We start from the raw sequence: 20392 nt of genomic DNA, 5'->3' as shown, positions 1-20392 counted from the left end.
CTACAAAGCGCCACTAGGTCCATCCTTTGCTAGTTTGGGGCCTCAAAGGGGCACCTTGATGGTCCCTATAGATATGCCCAGGGCGAGATATGGGAATTTGTCATAGCAGGACACTTATTTGAATCCCTTCTGGTTGAAAATAACTCCTCGTGCAACTGGACTCCAACCCCAGGACTATTGGGAAACACTCTGGGACATTGTTATGGGAGAATGGGGGAATAGGGGCACTTACCCCGGGCCACCACCTTGGAGGAGGGCCCCAAAATGCAGCCTGATTAAAAGAAGTCAGTTCTCTATGGTCACCAACATTAAATATCACACGTCAGGATTTCTTATGGTATGCTGCTGAGACTCTAAACATATTGCCTGCTGTTGTTGACAAGTACATTTTGTTCTGCTCTGATCTTTTCATCCTGTAATGCTTTCTATGTTCACTGTTGTACACATAGTTTATGCAGCACAACACCTGTAGCATTCTCACCTTTTCTGGATTTTCTGGGGATTATATTGATCATGTGCAGTAGCCAAAGTTGAAATGCATATTGATCAATTTGAATGTTGCAATGGTTCAGAGGATAGCTCAGTGTTTTAAGCACTCATTGCAGAGATGTGCGTTCATATGCAAGATTACAGTACCAAGTTCCAGCAACGCTGACGCCCTCACCTGTCAAAATTGCCAGTTCCTAAATCTTTCAACATGGTCAGCCCTTCAGAGTGATTTCGTTCCCAGGGTATGATCTTTAAAAAAGACTCACTCATGGTTTCACTGGCTATATACAGTGTTGTTTCCTCTATAATAAGAGTAAACATTAATATATTGCACATCATATCCACTTGTTTATTTGCTCACTAATGGCAACACTTCTTGGAAACCATGTCCCTCTTCTAATCTCAGTCTGCTTGGATACAGACACCTTTCTGATATCTTCAAATCGCCATCCACTCGCTATGCTATGTTATGTGTAGCCTTCTCCTTGCTTCCCATTGGTTGCATGTATCTATGCTTGAGCACTCTTACATCTATGAGGCAGCTAATCTGAGTCGTTTACCTACTTTGGATTATGTGCATCTTTTTCATACAATCTATGTCCGATATACCTTCCCTGTAGCTGCTATTGATGAAATGATTCCTATATCTATGCCACAATAGAAGTACCATTGCCTGGACTGCTAATGTTGCCCTTGAAATGCTACTTGTTTATCATTCTGATTACATCAAGAATGAAGAGGGTAAGGAGTCTGAAAAGAAGTTTGCCATAATTGTGTTGATCTCTGCAAGATGCATAACAGTCTATTGGTTGTGATTGTAACAAGGGTGTTGGGGTTGTGAAACAAGATACTCTATATCCCTTAGTTCCTTTGGTGCAGGGGGACCCCAAAGGTGTCAATGGCCCGGGCCACAAAAGTGCTTAAAATGGCCCTGGAACCACTGCCTCAGTGTTTTGGGCATGAGATTTAGCTCTTGTGGGAGACAGAGTGCCAACATACTATGAAACCCAGACTAACCAGTTCATTGGATATACCACTTTATAAACTCAATATAAAGACATCCCTTAAAGCGAACACAGTTGAAGTTGGACGTTGGAAGAGATCATGTTGTTTCTAGTATATGTGTCGGTCAGGTCTATTCCTTTGGTGTCATTGTCATAAGAACAACTGTGCCTGAAAATACAAGAAAAAACAAAGTAAAATGCATCTATTCCATTTCGACCCTTTTTGCTCAGAGACTCTATGGGAACCACAGAAAACTGTACAGAAATAATGTTGTGTTTGTAATCACTGATAAACCTTTTGGAACATCATCACCTATTCATTCCTATGGTCCATGCTTAAACCCTGATTGAGCAATTTTGAGGCTGTTGAAACAACTTTAGGACTAACATTTTAAATTCATAGTGGTCAGACTCTTTCAGTTGTTAAATGTTCCAAGCTAACGTTTTCAAGATGGCCCAGATTCCACTTAAGCTGACCAAGCTCTATTGCTGTCCAACCTCTCGTCTGATCGAAGTCCTGCTAAAAAAGGACGTATGCATGCATTTTAAAAATATCTCCATATTTGTATCTTTCCATAGACTATGACTTGTAAAAACTGATAAATACTCAAACAAAATTCACGCTTCTTATAAAGCCCCATCAATTAACCATATGAAACAGTTAGTTTGATATTAATTGTGCTTGAAAAAATTTACACTTTCAGTCTCTTAATTACATTTAGTTATCACTTGTGTAGCTTTTTAAAATCTTCTTTACATTTCAAATCTACTTGTGTTTATGTATGCTGCTTGTGTGCTTCGTTTATAACTAAAAACATTGGTGAACATAAGTATGTTGCTTGACCTAGCAGCCTCAATTTAATGGCAAGTGTATTTTACAGGCTTGTTTTATCTCTGTTTTGTTGTTTGTTTATGGGAGTTTGGAAATTTCAATAAAGCACAGTTTTACTCTATCTTCACTTCCATTACACTATAAAGTTGCCTTCTCACAAGCATTCACAATAGAGAAGAAGCCTTAGTCGGGCAACCATAACATATTTTCTTTACTTAATTTGGGCTGATTAACAAAATATGAGTCGAATATTTCACTGATTTCCTGGTCATTGCAACAACGGGCACCGAATTTTGAGTTGTCAAAAGGCATGACAGAAATGCGTATTAATGTAACTATTGTTATTTTCAATTTGTTGTTCATGTTTCTCTGTGCCATACTACGATATTGTGACAAAAAATATTAGCACAGCAATCAGCAATGTAAAGGATATTCTTTCATAAGCAAAAACCAATAGTAAACAAACAAAAAAAACTATTGGAAGAAACTAAAGCAGCAAATTGCTTCTAATTGAAATGTATGACTTATACTTGAAAGAATACAGGACAAAGAGGAGGATGCAAATGCAGGTAAATATGCAGTTTTTTTGCAGACAGAATTGTTTATTACACTGCAGAGTTCTCAATAACAATATCAAGAGCATCTGTTGAGGCTTTCCAACATAACAATTTGGCACATTTTTGTTAGATGATGCGGCTCTGAATGGTTTGAGTTGTATAATAAAACTGCTGAGAAAACAACTTTAACAATGGTGTAATTTACATGTCATGTTGATGTTGCTTCTTCATTCATAGAAAGTGCTGACAATTTTGGAAAAAGAGCATGTGTGGCAAATGTGCAAACTTTCTGATGATGCCTTGCCAAGGTAAGATGGGTGCTTTGTTTCTAAACTCATTCAGTGTGCAGGCTTTAATACTGCACTTTCAATTTGTACCACAACTCACGAAAGATATATTGCATCAGATTTAGGAATACATGCTGATAATTCACACATTCCCCTTTCTTTGCAAGACAATTTTACTGCCAATCTGGGATCAAGCTACAACTCTTGCAAGCTAAGTAATGCATAGAATAAAATCGTCCCGAATGATATAACTGGGTGACACTCAATTTCTAGCCGACGTGTCTTGTGTTGCCATAATATCCTTAAAGGTAATCTGTGTTCACATTTCCTGTCCTCCGTTCATGTTCCTTGTGACTGCTGACATATTGAAGGCAGATGTAGCAAGGAAACAGCTGAGCCTCAACATTCTGTCACTGTATGGCCTCCAAGATTAATCGGTCAGAAGAGCAAGATAGAAAAGTTGAAAGCAACGTGACTCCCTCGTATTGCTCATGCTGCCATTGTTCTGTTATAATAAGGGACATTTGTAGTCTGCGTTCCACAGAACAGACATTTCTGACAGAAACAAAGAAAATTAGCAACTGTACACTGAACAGTGTGCAACTTAGCGATCTAATTATTAGAATGGGTCTTTGCATTATTGGGTGGTGTTAAATCGACATCCAGGGGCCAGGTTACAGAAACCTTGCACCAGTGCAAGTGCAAAGTTGCACGGTATTAGCACTAGGGCAAAGTTTGCCCTATTTTTTAAAACACTGGGACATATTAGAAAACTGTTGCACCATGACAAGTGCAATTTGGCATGGTAGAGGCACCAGGACAAATATTGCTCTCGGGCAAAAAAGGTACATTTTCACTGCATTTTTGCAACAGGGCAAAGTTTGCCCTAGTGCTAATACGGAATGGTATTAGCACTAGGGCAAACTTTGCTCTGGTGAAAAAACACATCCAAAATGTATCTTTCTTGCACTGGGGAATTTTGTTGCACAGGTGCTTAAACAATGGCAAGGTGCAGTTGTCATGGTGCAATAGTGTTTTTAATATGTCCTAGTGTTTTTAAAAATAGGGCAAACTTTGCCCTAGTGCTAATACCGTGCAATTTTGCACTAGCACCGGTGCAAGGTCTCTGTAATCTGGCCCCAGGAGTCCAACAATGATGATGAATATTTGATCATCCAAGCAGTTTGATGACACAATTTTTCTAATGTTTGAAGCAGATGTTCTCCTGAACAAATGATAGTACATGATAGTATTTTGCTCAAACAGACATATATGAATCCTTTGATTACGTATCGTTGCAACTCTTGACACAAACAACTGGATACTTTTTGAAAGAAAATTCTGATGTCAATTAGTACTGCTAGAAAACACCCACTAAGCTGCCCAGCAAAAGCAATGTGTAGTGGGCTGTTTTATGATAGTTCAGTAGAGTGAAACCTTTGGGTTGGAAGGTTCAGATTGGAATGTGGAATGGGGAGGAGAATGGCAATTGGGGGGAAAAGAGCGATGGTGGGAAGAGTTGGAAAAGAGCTGCCTAGAGTGTGAAATAAGGATGACGTCACATACCTTGACGTAGATTCTGGGGCTTACCTGCACAGGAGAATCCAACATTGTAATGAGTATCCATGGGGAGTGGTGGGTCACTCCCTTTCTCCCAGCCACAGCGACTTAAATTACGCAAACCTACAATTGGCCACAAATGTAGGAATCACCATAGACGGTTGTGAGGAGAGTGCATCTATGTCCAACCTGTATGAGACGTTACACGCAGACTCGAGCATCTCATTAGCCATCCTGGATGAGGACTATACTTGCAAATGCATAGTATAATTTAAGGAATACAATTGATACACTGTATCCAAACTTAATTAAATCGAAATAGTTGTTTATGTTATAACTGCAAAACAACAAATAAAGGGAAGACAACAATATAAATAAAATAGAAGTAAGATAAATAAACAAATAGAGAATAAAGTACACCATAGTTGCTGCTAAGCTGTCTCAAACTCAAACCTTGCTATCTGAACCCAGCACACCACCTATATTACTGAAAACATTGAAAATAGAGTTTCATATGCATTTAGTGGCAATAGGAGGTGAACAATTCTCAGAAACAATGAAAGAAGGGCCCCTTCTGCATAACTTAGTGCATGTAGGTCAATCAATTTATGATGGACTACCGGAAGGGCTTGGAGAAGAAGCTGGGGACTTGGATAAGTACACAAAAGCAGTGGAAGCATTGGAAAATAATGTTGATCTCAAATCTAATGTAGTATTTGAGTGCCACAACGTTTTCCAAAGAGTACACGGGTCAGAAGAACGCATTGAGAACTATGTGGAAGCATTATGTACCATAATCTATATGTGTGCCTTTGGAGAGATCATAGATTCTCTGATCAGGTATCAATTACTAAGGTGTACTAACAACACACATATACAAGAATGACTACTAGCCACGGGTCATTGATTAGAAGAGGCTGTGGCAATATCACAAAGCTTTGAGGAGCCTGCAAGATATGTAAAGGAAATGAACATTGACAAAAAAGAGCTTGACAACCATGAAATAAATAGAATTATACAAGCTTAAAGGAAGAAAACAACAATTTATAAGCCAGAAACGAACAAAGAAGATGTGTGAGCCGAAATATGTTTTCATACAGTCATGTTTGACCAGCCAAGGCAGCAGTGTGTCTCAAATGCAAAAGGAAGGGATATTTATTGCAACAATGAAGGGAGATAACCACAGAAAAAGCATTTGAAGATACAATAACATCCATAGGAGACAGTTCAGAAGCAGAATCCAGAGATGTCTTTGAAGTTGTAACAAGATCCACAGTCGGAAAGGGTCCAATTGAGGTGTTCTTCGTTCATAATGAAGAAATATAAATGAAAGTGGACAGTGGAGTGGTGAACAATAATATAAATGGGTACGGACAAGGCTATACGGAGAGATCCAACAAGACTGATACCTCCAGAAAATGAACCAGTGGATTATGGAGAGGTTACAATTGATTGATAGGTAAGTTTCAAGCCACCATAAGATTAAAAGGAAATGAATGTGAGGCCTGGATTTATGGCGCAATGAAAGACCCATCACTGTTAGGATGATCAAACAGGATACATTGTGCATGAAGATAAAAGCACATTATGTTAGGCCAGTTTATATATCAGAAGTCTTGGACACATGGACAGACAGATATTCAGAAGTATTCATGGAAGCTGTTGGAGAATTGAAAGATTCCAGCATCAGATTACACTCAAGGGCAAGGTGACTCCAAATATGCACAGAGTCAGCCTCATTCGGAGTCGACTGGTCTGGTAAAACAAATGTTGATATTCACGAACACTGTCAAATTACCGTACCGGCCATCTACGTGTTTGCTGGTGGGGCACCTGGGTTGCCTCCAGCTAAGAGCTGAAGGTAAGCCTTGTGCCCTAATGGCAATATTGCTGTCATTACCAGCACCGGCATTGCTGGTGCCAATGATGGTGGCAAATCCTCACGCGAAGTCCTAGGGGACTCCATGAATGAAGATTTACACCATCACTCCAGCACCCGTACTCCAGTGGAAATGCCACCGGACAGGGTGGCAGAAATGGTATCCACTTTTGCCAGTATCCTGTTGGCTCTACTGCAAGGATACCGGCACAGTTAGCATGGGTCCAGTGTGCTCTTTTCCAATCAACATGTGGGATCAATTGAAGGGAGAAGTGAAAAGGATGGCCAACAGAGGAGTAACTAAGGAAATTGAAGGGTCAGAATGATTGGCACCCATTGTAATTGTGTCCAAACCAAATGGGAAAATACATATGTGTTTTGATTTACGAGACTTGAACAAGTAAATAGGGGAAGAATGGAACCCGCTACCAAAGATCCCAGATGCATTTTCAACATTAGGAGCAGGAACAGTTTTTAGTGTTCTTTACTTTTCCCCAGCATACTATCAAGTATGTCTTTCTGAAGATTGCCAACACTTAACGTGGTTTATCACACCAATGGGAGCGCATATGTTTGGCCAGATACCATTTGGTTTGGTGTCTGAGGTGGCTGTATTTCAAAGGATGGTGGAAAAGACAGTTGAAGGTTTATGTAATGTGATGTTATTCTAGGACAATGTACTAATCAATGATGACAGTAGGGAAAAACATAATGGGCCTCATTACAAGTTTGGCAGTGCTGGAAAAAAGTGGCAGTAATTCTGTTACAGATGATTTTCTCACACCCCCAAACTACAAGTTTGGTGGTGTGGTGTCCCGGAATTACTGCCAGCTCTGAGCTGCCAGTAAGTCCGGCATTCCATCACCAAAAAATGCTGATATTACTGGCACTGCTAATACATGCAGTTCCCCTACGGAGTCTTATGGGACACCATGGAATGGGGAACTAGCACTGTTGATGACCCTTGGAATATGTCAGTAAATCAAGAATGACAAGTGCCAATAACAATATTACCATTTTGGTGGTATCCCACCAGATTTACCGGCAGGATATCACCAACATTGTAATGAGGCACAATGAAAAATTGGATGGCCCCTAAAGAGGGTGAGGGGAGCCAGCTTTACAATTCAAAGGGACACATGCATATTGGGTGTTGTAGAAATACCTAGGCCACACATTGTCAGTGGCCGGCGTGAAACCATGAGAGAAACTGGTAGAATCAATCAAGGTTGGACTGACTCCTTGTGATAAAGATCAGTTACGCTAATTTCTGGGTCTAGCAGAACACTATCATAAGTTCATAAAGAACTTTGCTACTAAATCTATTCCATTAAGAGTGCTTCTAAAGAAGGGTATACATTGTCCATGCTCAGGAGAATGTGAGCAGTCGATTCAGAACATAAAAGAGGAAATTGCTGGTGCTCCCATGCTGGTGCGATTTGAACCAGGGAAAAAGATTTTTGGAAAGATGGATGCTAGTGGACTAGGTTTTGTTGCCACATTAGCGCAAATGGGTCCATTAGGAAAAACACAGCTGTGTTTGCATTGAGAACCCTCACGGAGGTGAAATGTAAATATTCTGTAGTTGAAAGGGAAGCATTAGCGGTGGCATAGGAACTGAACTATTTTGCATTTTATTTGTGGGGCAACAGATTTACAGTACTGTCAGATCGTAAACCTCTTGAACAATTGTTTTCTTCACATTGTTGGGGAGGGGCTTTACCTCATAATCCCAAACCTCTAGTACAATTGTTTTCTTCAAATGGTTGAGGAGGGGTTTAACCCATATTCCCAGATGGGTTCTTGGCTTGCAAGGGCATAATTCTGACATAGTACACTTACCGAGACATCCGCATGACATTCTTATGGCACTAATGGGTGGGGGTACACCCTTCTACCCCTTATGTGTGTTGTATAGACCTTTGTATAGCCCACAGAGCAGGGTATATGCTGGTGGCAGCTACATGCTGACTTGGCAGTGGCTCTGAGTGACCTCCATTTTTGAGACACCCAGGCCCTGCCATTGGGAATTAATGGGCCTCATTACGAGCCTGTGGTATCTGTGCCGGTAAAAATGGCACACCTGCCGCCGGAGTCATACTTTTTTCCAGTGCTTGCTATGGGGGATTACTGGGGCATTACAGCCCTGGTGGTCCCACAAGCCAGGCGCCGAAAAAATTACTCCTCATTCCCATTCAATTCCCATAGGACTGAATGGGAATGGGGCGGACGGAAGCACCGTTAAAGTCTGCGGGCGTGTGCCATTCCACCCGCCAGGTCAGACCTGGCAGGCGGTACGGCACCCACCCGCAGAACTCTGAGTGTGCCAGTCTGGTAACAACGGTGCCGGTAGTTTACGAGCACCGTTGTTACCAGACCGGCATACTCATAATGAGGTCCAATGGATTCCTGCAGGAGGGCAAGATTGCCCTGGTGGCTTCTTGGTTTCTATTGCCTTTTACCTTGTTTTCCAAAGTCCTGGGAAGCTGTGACTATGTCCCTTCCTCCTGACTGGCTGTTGGGTGGAAATACCATAGATGGTTCTGGGGCTGTCTCCTGTCAGAATGACTGGATCCTTCCCAGGGGCTGTGTGTTGTGGGTACACCTTAGGAGTGGGAACAGTGTGAATGGAGTCTGAAGGGAACTCACATTCTGTATTATGGGTGTCTGGTTTTTGTTTGTGACACAATTACTGAGACAGCCCTGGCTGAAACTGACATGAATGCAGTGTGGAGTGCTGAAAGGCTTGGTGCTTACCCCAATGCACATTCTTTGTTATGGGTGTCTGGGTGGAGTGAATGGCCTGAATACCTGTGAGCCCGATCTGCTGATTGCCTCCATGAATGCCCTTCTGTGTGATTTTTGACTGAGCCTGAATGAATGGGAGCCAATGTGTATAACAGGGGACCTCTCACTAACCAAATTGTTCAGAAACTGAAGTTGAAGCTTAAGCAAGAAGAAGCTGTTCCTTGAAGACCAGCTGGAGGAGAAGTCTGCTGCTGCATTTTTTTCTTGTAATCTAAAAGCTGCAGCATTCTTCCAAGCACTGATCCAGAGGGGACCTGCAAAGGAGAACTCTCCCCTAGCTATGAGGGACCATCGCGCAACCTGCGACGCTTCATCCAACGTGCCCTGGAAGCAAGTCCTGTTTGCCTGCGGTCCAGAGAAGGGGTCTTTGTGAGTCCTGAAGAGGAGTGCCCAGACATCTCGAGTAAAAGAAGTACATTGGTGTCACAAAAGGGCCGAAGGTGTGTTTCGTGACCTCTGGAAGCCATTGCTGTCTGTTGCACAGAAGAGGGCGTACCCTGCCATAGTGCTGCTGGCCACCCAGAGAAGCAACAATTCCAAACTGCCTAAAAACATTTCAAGGGACATGCTTGCCATCATCACTGACCACTTTTCCCACTGTATAGAGTTCAGAGTCGCTGAGTGCAGAGGAAGGTCTGTGGGCGGTTTCCTGTCACCAGAAGATAATGAAGATGCCCTGTGGGTCCAGACTTGGTGAGGGTCTGTGGTCCCCTCCAGTGGTCGAGTACAGGTTGCCAGAAGCCAACCAGACATCTGCGCTGGGGCTGCATTACCGAAGAATCAAAAAGTGGAAAACCACCATATTCCGAAACCTAACACCAAAAGTGACCTATGCACCTGTTGCCACCTGAAGTCAATGAATGGTCCCCTTACTCTCACTTTCCAAGCCTTAAAGGAACCCATAGCAAGTTTCATCTTCACAGGACTTCTACAGTCAGAGAAATCATCAACCAAAGGACCATGAAGAGCAAAACTGATGCACTTCAGAAAGACTTGGGTTCCATTTTTCTTATCGCACTCAGTATCCCAGCGGCTCCTTCTTGCAAGGGGGGGTCCATCCTCAGAGAGAGTCATTGAGAGAAACTGAGAAACACTGTCACTTCGCCTGGCAAGGCACCAAAGGTCCTATGATGAGGAAGAGCCTCTTTTAGCCTCAGGAATTGTTCAGATGTCCCAGATTCGTCTTGAAACCTGTTCCCCTGTGGCCTCTCAGGTATTTTGGGGCAGTGGAACCATTTAAAAGAAAGCAGAGGGTAATTGAACATTATTATACTAGGCTGCAAAAGACAAAATAAGTTACTCCCTAACATTCCCATTACAGGTTGCCCAGGTGGGGGTTCTTCACAAAGAATTGTACATCCAGCCTAAATAAAGCATTCTGCCACTGTTCACAACTAGCCTGTCTTTCTTCCCTATTCTATGCTGATACACCTCACTTAAGAATTCACATGCCTATTCAAACGGTCTGCAGTCTGTGCATCTAAGTATTGTGTGGTTTCACACAGAGTGTATATATTTGCCAGTCTTTTAATAATTATTTCCAAGTATAAAGTGTTATTATTTATATGTATATATTTTGGAAGCAACCTTAATTAATTGTTAACACTTAACATAATATGTTGACATTGCTTGCTGCAGGCTTGGGGACTCGCTGTACTTAAGAACCTGCCTGTATCACCTCCTGAGACCTTAAGTCTTGGTTGCTCATCCATTCTACCACATAGAGAACCTTGCCTGGGTTGCACTGTGGCTTTGTCCAAACCATATTGAGGATAGAAGTACAGATACCCCCTCCAGTCTTTACAAAGGACATTTAGGGTGCAGTGTCACCAAGTGTCACCAGTGTCAGGTATGTTGGTGGCCTGGAATAGATGCTATGGTTCACAAAACAGTCAGCTAGTGCCCAGAATGTGTCAGCGCTGATGAAACTAAAATGTGCAGGGAGCCCGGAACAGACCTGACTCAAAGTAACATTTGATGTCATGGAAACAATCCAAGGTTTGAATTGGGTATTTAATCATGCATTTGTTAAGTTGAACTATCACACTAAGTGGGTAGAACGGAAGGCAGTGGGTGAAGCAGCACAAACAATAATGCATTTGTTAAGGTGGACTATCACACTAAGTGGGTAGAACGGAAGGCAGTGGGTGAAGCAACTATAGGAGAGATGATGAAGTTCTTGGCCATTTTTTTTAGAGAGGGATTTCCCCAGCAAATCATGACAGAAAATGGGGTTCAGTTCATGCCAGGCAAGATGCAGATATTCCTCAACAAATGTGGCATTAAACATTTCAGGATGACCTTATATCAGTGACAAGAAAATGGGCTGGTTGCTGGAATTGCCAGATTCATTAAAGGGTGTATACAACTGGTGTTAATGGCCAGAATGCCTGGAGAAAAGTTGTAAGATAAATTATATTGACCTATTGTACCACACCTCAATCAGTGATGGGTCTGTCACCTTTTGGGTCTTTGAAAGGTACTACATTGTGGCCTGCTTGGATTGGATTAGCGGGGTTCAGTAAATGTGGATAGAAAGGAAATCATGCAGGGACTGGGGGGTATGCAGAGAAAATACAGCTTTGTCTGCGAGGTATATGAGGGTTCTGAAATGTGAGGTGAAAAGTAGATAGAGTTTTTCTACAAGTATCTAATTTGTTAAATAATAAGGGTCTGATAAATGCCTCACTTTCCCTAACCAAATGAGGATTTCATTGCCGATCAAACTAAGACTAAAGGAAAACTCTATAATATCAAAAGGTACCTGTCCCCATACAACAAAATCATACAGGAATCATATGGCTGTTCAAACTCAAAATAAATAACAATTTTATTCAAATATAAACTTTATAACCATGTATCCTTTTAACCAGGGTCCGATCTCCATCCCTGGATTAATACAGCATTTTCCAAATCAAAGTTCCAAACAAGAACGTTTCTTTCAGTAGCCAAGTTCTGCTTTACGTGTCACATGAAGTTTCTTTCACTCCATAAGTCTTTCACTTGGTACTTGTATTGCATATTACTAAACAAGATGTATCACTCTTCAAATATGATTGTCTAAAGATTCCACAAGCTCTTGCTTGATAAACCTTTGTCTTCACACTACCAGTATTTATTTCAATATAACTTTTCCTCTTTGAAGCACAACAACTTTCATATTTATTCTTCATAAACAACAATATTTTGTCAGGACGGTTGTTCCACAGTTCATCGTGAACACATTAGTGGACTTGCTACTTTCTTTCCACCACAACCTTCCACCACAATTCAGAACTTTAACATCTCCTTCCTTGTCCACTAACCTGCCAGGACTAACCACTAATAATCACTATACTGGTATACTCGACTGCCAGGATAAAACTCCTACCACTACTACAAGTACTCTGTGGTGAGGCTTGCTTCAAAGTTTAGAAAAGTCTTTGACTTTCAACAACATTGAGATTCACACTTTCTTCCATAGGATACAATACACATTGATGCTGTTTGTTCCACTGATTTGTTTGCCACATGCAGTGCAGGTTACGTTCCTCTCCCCCTTGATACGATCCACTAGTAGGCCTTCTCTCCTGCCACCTTTGGGTTCCTACTATCACACCAGTATACTGCTGGCTATTTCTCTTATTCCAGTTTCTCTCTTTAGGAGAACTGTTTCCTCTTTTATTTGTAAGTGCCCTTCTTTGGCTTAGGCAATGCTGGCTGTCATCCTCCATTTCTGGTAGTCTCCTTCCTTGTAGGTGATTAGAAAAACAGTTTCATCTTCTTTTTCTAATTGCCTGTCTTTGGCTTAGGCAGTGCCGGTTGTTGTCTTGCTCAAATATTGCCTCCTCTTTACTTTGGCAATGATGGTTATAGTCGTGTTCACTTATTGCCCCCTCTTTACTTTGGTAATGATGGTTACGGCATTTCTGAAATGTTTCCCACACTTCCTTTTGGCAATCTTGGTTACAATCCTTCTTAAATATTTCCCTCCCTTTACTTTGGAAATGATGGTTACTATCTTGGTTCAATATTGCCCCCTCTTTACTTTGGCAATGATAAGTGCAAGCTTTCTCCTGTTGCTTTCTCTCAATATGAGTATCACATCAGCATTGCTTTCTTTCATTAGTTTGGTATTCAAAATAATTACGAACAGCCAGCGGTCTACTGCAGAGTGCCCCGGTGTCACCTAATGAAGCCCAACTCACTGGTGTCTCACTGCGTGTCTGCCCGACCCGATGCAACGTCTTCTTCTCTTGTCGGGTCCTGGGCTTCTGACAGCGCTGACTGCAGTCCCACAGCCCACGCCTTTCAGAAATAGAGCATATCTTGCTCCTCACATACTCGGGTGCTTTCCAACCACCATAGTAGATCACAGGATAAGGAGAGCTTCTCTCTCCCACAGGACAGACTATCACAGCACCACATGTCGCTGCACGACCTCTGTGCTTCAGGTTTCTGACTCCTGTGGCTCTCTCGGCACAGCAATCCACGTCAAACATAGTGGAAGATCCACTGTTCCTGTCTCTGCTGCAGTCTTCTTCTTCTTCTTCTTCTTCTTCTTCTTCTTCTTCTTCTTCTTCTTCTTCTTCTTCTTCTTCTTCTTCTTCTTCTTCTTCTTCTTCTTCTTCTTCTTCTTCTTCTTCTTCTTTTCTTCTTCTTCTTCTTCTTCTTCTTCTTCTTCCCTGCAGCTGAAGGGGCTCTAAATATTTAAAAGTCCCGCTCAGGTGTGGGTCATTAGAATCACTAGACTGCACACTACAGTTCTGTACCTCTGAGCCCCTCTTCCTCATCCCAGTACCTAGAGCATTATGGAAGTTGAGGTCTGTAATGCTCTGTTCTTTTTTATACCAAAGGCTTCCATGTTAAACTTATTTAATTCATTCTGTTTATAGAATACACCTTTAGGGGAGTGGGTTAGAGGAATTCATGGTTGCTTCTTGATTTCATAGTTCAAAGGGGAATCATAATTATCAGAAGCAATGATATTAAGGCTCTGGTCCTTACATATTTAATTCCCATGTTGACCACTGAGTTTTTTGCTACTAACAATTTGGATAATTTTGGGAATGGAAGCCTTACTCTGACAACAAGCCACTTGGTATTCTCATATTATGGAAATCTCACCCTGCAAATAAGATGAATACTGTGTCTCTCCTAGCAGAGTCATCCTATTCCTTTAGTGGCCTTCTCCTCACAGGTGATCCACCTGGCTAATACCACCCCCAAGGTTAGGATCAGGGAGCTGTTGCCTTCCCCTGACCACCTGGGAGGAGACTTTAGGTGGGTATTATGTGAGGAGTCTGCAGGATTCATCACAGGTAGGCAGCATTCAGTGTAGATTTTTGTATACTTCAGAAAGACACTTTTCGATGGAGTGTCACCAAACTTACTCTAAGCAATCTAAAAGTTGTCAATCTGTACATAGTTCCATTTCGCCCTTGGAATTGTACATTAGATATCAAAAATGTCAGTGTTATATGTTTAGTGGTTACACAATCAGTGTAATAAAATTCTATATTTTTGAAGGGGGGATATGTAGTACAGTGGAATATATTGGTTCGAAGGTTGGGATTGGAATGTGGATCATGAAGCAGAATGCCTGGAGAAAAGAGCAATGGTGGGAGGCATTAGAAAGGATCTACCAATAGGTTGAAATAAAGAGGCGTCACTTTCTTTGTGTGAGGAACCAGGACTGAGACACAGACACAGAGGACTCATATCAGTGTCTATAAACGTTTATTCAATTTATAATAAGGTTGGGAAAAACATCACAGCCCCTACTCTAGGAGGTCTTTCCCCTATATCGGCCAAAACTAAGGGACTGTCCTGTGTCAAGATGTCCAAAGCAAAAATGTCCTGTGTCTGAAATCAGACCTCAGCCCTTGCATTCTAGAAATTAACTCTATGGTGGTGAAGGATATTTCTTTGGCCTTGAAAGTGCACAACTGTTCATGTTCAACAAAAACATATAACTCCAACCAAAGTAGATAATCACAGTTCCAGGGAATGACTTTCTTCTCCAGATTTATTCACAACAAAACAAAAAGTTCAAAGCATCAACTTCTTTGTAGCCCAAAAGGATAACTTCCTCCTCTTGGCATCAGAATTCACTCCAGGAGAAACGACTCAACAAAACACAACTTGAGTGTGTCCCAGACTCGCAAGACACCTGGCACACTCTCCTGCCAAGTTCTTTCCACATTCAATGCTATTCAGAAATACTAAGGGAATGGGTCATACTCAGGATTGTGGATTTGTGATATGCAATTCTCTTCACATACTTGATCTTTCCCTGGTATACTCTCCTGCTAGTACTTTCTTTTGCAGTTCACTTTACACACTTAACTTGGCCTAGTATGCTTTCCTGCCAGGACTTTCTGATGCATTTCAATTTATGTACAGGTCCTAGACTCACACAGCCCATGCATGGGGTCCTCAATCCTCTACTTCTTAGTTTGTGGTTTAATTTCCACTTGTGTAAAGTTTCTGATTCTCTCAATCAACTCCTTTGTGGCCTACCAGGCTGTGTGGTATCCAGCGCTAAGCGCCCCAGAGTCCCACTGCCTCCCATTGGGCTCATGGATTTGCTGCGGTCGCTTTGGCATCCTTCACACTGCTCTGCTACTGCTGCTTCTCGCTGACGGACTGGGGAAGTTCCTTGCTCCTGCTTCACGACTTGTCAGGTTCTGGTTGTCCTCTGACAGCCTTGTATTATCTTCAGCCACATGTTGCCTGACCTCCAGTTCTCCAGTGTAAAGGGAACAATGGTTCCCCCTGTCCTTGTCATTCAGGCAGCCCTTCTCTGGCATCCCATTCTCTGTCTGGTCTTGCCTGCAGCAGAGCCCTTCCTGGGACTTATCTCCACCTGAGGGAGCTGCCTGCTCCTTTTGACTTCTCTCTCTGCAGGTCTCCTAGAGCTGTTTTCTTCTGCGTGACAATCTGCCTTCAACCGGCTTTCCGACACCATCTCTCTTTTTTCAATTCTCCAGTTGTGTTTCTTTTAAATCTCTCAGCCCCTGTTAAACTCGCACAACCACTAGAGTGTGTCTCCTGATCCCTAGATCCAGTAATCCCCATTACTCTATTCCTCATCCTTGTCTCAGTATTGTCAGAAAAAGTGGAAAGGATATGAATTTTATTATTGGTCAAGACTGGATGTTTTAAGTCAGTGTTACAGTAGGTCATGGAGAAATGGGAGGATGCAGGGGATATCCTGTGCCTACCCACCCCCCAAGGGTTGTCTCCCTTCATGTGAGCCTACCACAAATAGCCACCCCCAGGGTTTGGATTATGAAGCATCTGCCTCACCCTGGCCACAAGAGGGGAGGTTCCCTCCATGGAAGCAGTGATGACATCAACAGATTCATCACATTTGACTTAGAGTCTGGGTCTTACCTGCCCAGCAGAATGCAACAGATAGCCTTTCCCATATCATGCTTCATAGTATTTTGGACAAATATTTATATTGTTCAAATAAAGAAGTCCTTAACTATAACCTTACAAAAAACAAGTGTACCATAATTTTGTCTGGGTGGCAGAAAAATACATCGCTTAGGTCTGTAAATGCCAACGATTAGGTCTATCTTTTAGAGTTCACTGGTAGGGCCGAATAAGGGGTGATTAAACTCTCGGACTGGGATAATTGTCACATTAAATTCCACCAGCCTTAGTTGTTTTCCCAAATTACTTTAACGTATAACTTGCATTAGCTGTTGATTAATGACACTTTAAACATTTGTATTAGTCTGATCTCTCACTTTAAAATGTGAAAGAATTTCCATCTGACTAATGGAAAAGTAGTGTGGGTGGAGAGTTTGATATTGTATGAAAAATGAAGGTTACATTTTGTTCCATATAGCCTAGTTCTGTGTTTTTCCTTTAGCAAGATACACAAGTATCTGCATTTTTCTCTCTGCAATTAGTTCTCAGAATAATCTCTTAGCCCGTCCTCCAAATATGAAATGTTTCACTCAATCAGGCTTTCTTCACAAGTACTCAAATATACCATTAACCTGCTGACTCCTCTGAAACCCCACTGTAGACCCAGAGGACCTTGCTAACTATTGGCTGATCAATATCCTTATGTTCATTGGTAAAATGAGTAACTTCATATCTGACCATTAAATGGCCAACCCTGTTGCCTCACAGAGATCAATAGTCTTTCCAGTGATCTTCAATTTCTATATGGAACCACGCAGGTGACTTGTCAATTACCATAATATCTCACTTTACCAACACGCTGATGATACTCAGTTATACCTGCAAAGGAATTGTACACAAAACATGTCATGCCTCAGGACATTCCTCACCAGCATCCACGATTAGATGACGACAAGCACTTACTGAAAAACTCATTCCCACCAAAATGCCATTCATCCTGATGAACCCTCCATCTTAACTTGAGGGCAACCAAGGGTGGTTGGATGACATGCACCTTGATGGATTCACACTCAGTTGGCCCTGCGTGCCAAAGCACTCAGATTCATTATTGACAACTGGGATGGATTGGCAACTGCCATGGCTGGAGATTTGTGTTGATTAATAAAATGATGCAGGTAATTTTATCTCAGAAAGGGTGATCTGCTAACCAGATCTTGCTTTTCATAAGCTCCATGCCACATACATAGTTGTTAAGACTCTGGGCCTCATTACACGGTAGGCGGTAAGGGTTTACCGGTACCGGTAAGTGCACTGGTACCGGTAAACCCTTACCGCCTTACTACGCGGTCCCTTTGCGGGTCCTCCCTTAATGTCTGGTTTTTCCAGGCGTTAAGGACGGGACCCGCAAAGGGACCTTGGTGCTAATTACGGTACCGCAATTTGCGGTACCGTAATTAGCTCCTTTCCCATTCCCATTATGCCCTATGGGGGCAAAAATGGGAATGGGGAAGTGCCTTGGTGAATGGGGAATTACCGCCCCCGCTCACCTTGGAGTAGGGCGGTAAATCTGCCATCCACCAAGGCGGACATGGTAAAATACCGGCGGCAACCATGGCGCTAACAGCGCCATGGTTACCGCCTACCATGTAATGAGGCCCTCTGTCTTTCAGTTTCCCATATGGGAAGCAGTTATTGTTATTTTTACTGTTATTTGGCATTTATATAACACCATATATATCATTTGGTATGATCTCAAAGTGCTTGTAGGTTGAACCTCCCTTGGGGACTTTAGTCCAAGTCAGTCGAGAAAGTAGGGTAGAATACAGTGCTTGGGTGCATTCATTATGCGTGCAGCCAGTGTGATTTGCGTGATGGTGGCAGCATCCTAACACTAGGTGGGGTGTAGTGAGAGATCAGTCGAATGTGTGCAGTCAGGTGGTTGGTCTCTGAGACTGCATTCTGTCGACATTAGGCATTTGTGGAAAGTTTATGTGTGCGGCTAGCTGATCTTCCCATGGGGTATAGCTGTGTTCTAGCAGGTTGTTGAGGTGTTCATGGAGAATTGTTCATATGTGTGCAGCTAGGCCGAAATTGATTGAGGGTTATAACTGCATTCTATTGTTTGTTGGTGTAAAGTGTAAAGTGAGCATGATGGTAGGAGAGATGAGTGACAGGAGTGTATGGTCTACTCTTTGGACCTCACTGGTTACTTTCTGGATGAGGATGAGCTGGCCGTGATCGTTCTCATGTTTCGTGGCAGAGTTACTCAGAGATAGGTTCACAGGTTATTCTCAGGGTCAGCAATATGTGTCAGAGAGTCTATTTTCATTGAACTTGTGATTCTATAATTGCAGTGAGTTTTTGCAGGCCTTAGTCATGGTGTAGGAAAAAAGCAAGGTTTTCAGAGCTTTAGTCTTGGCTGTGTCGAATGTGAGGAGGGAGTGAGTTCCACAGAATTGGAGCCAGGAATGAGTAGGTGGATCCTCCAATCATGGTTGAATTGGAAGCTGGAATCACTGGTAAGAGTTGCAGAACATGGAGACATGGACGGGCTCCAATATATGGCACTTTACCCAAGATAGCAGCTGCTGGGACAATGTTGTGCATGGAAACAAGTCAGCTAGAAAAGATGAACAGGGGAACTCTTTCCAGGCAAGCTGCATAAAGAGGAATTAAATAGGTGTGTGCACGTCCAATCAACAGATGCTCCCTCTCTCAGGATCACAGAAGACTTCATGAATTGCACGCATAAGCCTCCAGTGAATTCTGCCCATTTACATAAGAAATATTAACATGTTAGGTTTAGAAAGAGAATTCACATCTCATAGAGAGTGGGATCCTCTTCTCAGTTTCCAGGCTAGTGCTACAGTCAGAGACCTTACTTCAATCTGTTTGCTATCGCTTGTGGTCCAGTCCACAGCCATATTGTAAAAGGGCAAAAAGGGTACAAAGGGTGGGTTTTCGTAAGGCAAATACAGGAAAGGGGTAATACATTATTTCTTTTTCTATATATATAGAAAGAGACAGCACATGCACAACCACCTCATGACACATCCAGGAAAACGTCCCCTAAGTTGTGGACCAGGTAAAAGAGAGTAAACCTGCTTTATACTGACTAGGGTTTCTGGAGGGTGATGCATTTACGTCAGATCATAACCGTTTGTCTGCCAGTGACACTCTGTCTTTATCTGTCTATCAGGCAAGACACCCAGGTACTGACAACAGTTTACACCTGTACGCCAGCATCTGCTCTCCAGTGGCACAGATCAGCCTCAGAGTCGGTTGACAGTGCCTGATTGGGAGCTGTTCTGACAGACAACTCACTTCAGCACAGAGGCCTCATTTAAAGTCTGCACATCTGTTCTAAAACCACATGGTCATGAACGATTACTATTCTTGTGGAAGATTAATCTTTAAATATAAAGCCATACCTGAGTTTAGCGTATGGTGGATAGCAATTCACATAACTATAAGCAGCCACTTCAGATTAATAGCATAAATGTGCCAGCACTGTGAGCCAATGCCTGTGTAATGAAAACATAACACTTCTGGAGTTCAGTAACATTGGCAACCAGATTGGGACAATGAATGAAGAAAATCCCAGTGGAGAAAAT

This window comes from Ambystoma mexicanum, chromosome 12, assembly GCF_040938575.1.
Source record: "Ambystoma mexicanum isolate Mex_15411 chromosome 12, UKY_AmexF1_1, whole genome shotgun sequence".
Lineage (NCBI taxonomy): Eukaryota > Metazoa > Chordata > Amphibia > Caudata > Ambystomatidae > Ambystoma > Ambystoma mexicanum.
The sequence above is the reverse complement of the archived record's forward strand: the minus strand, read 5'-3'. Positions refer to the sequence as shown.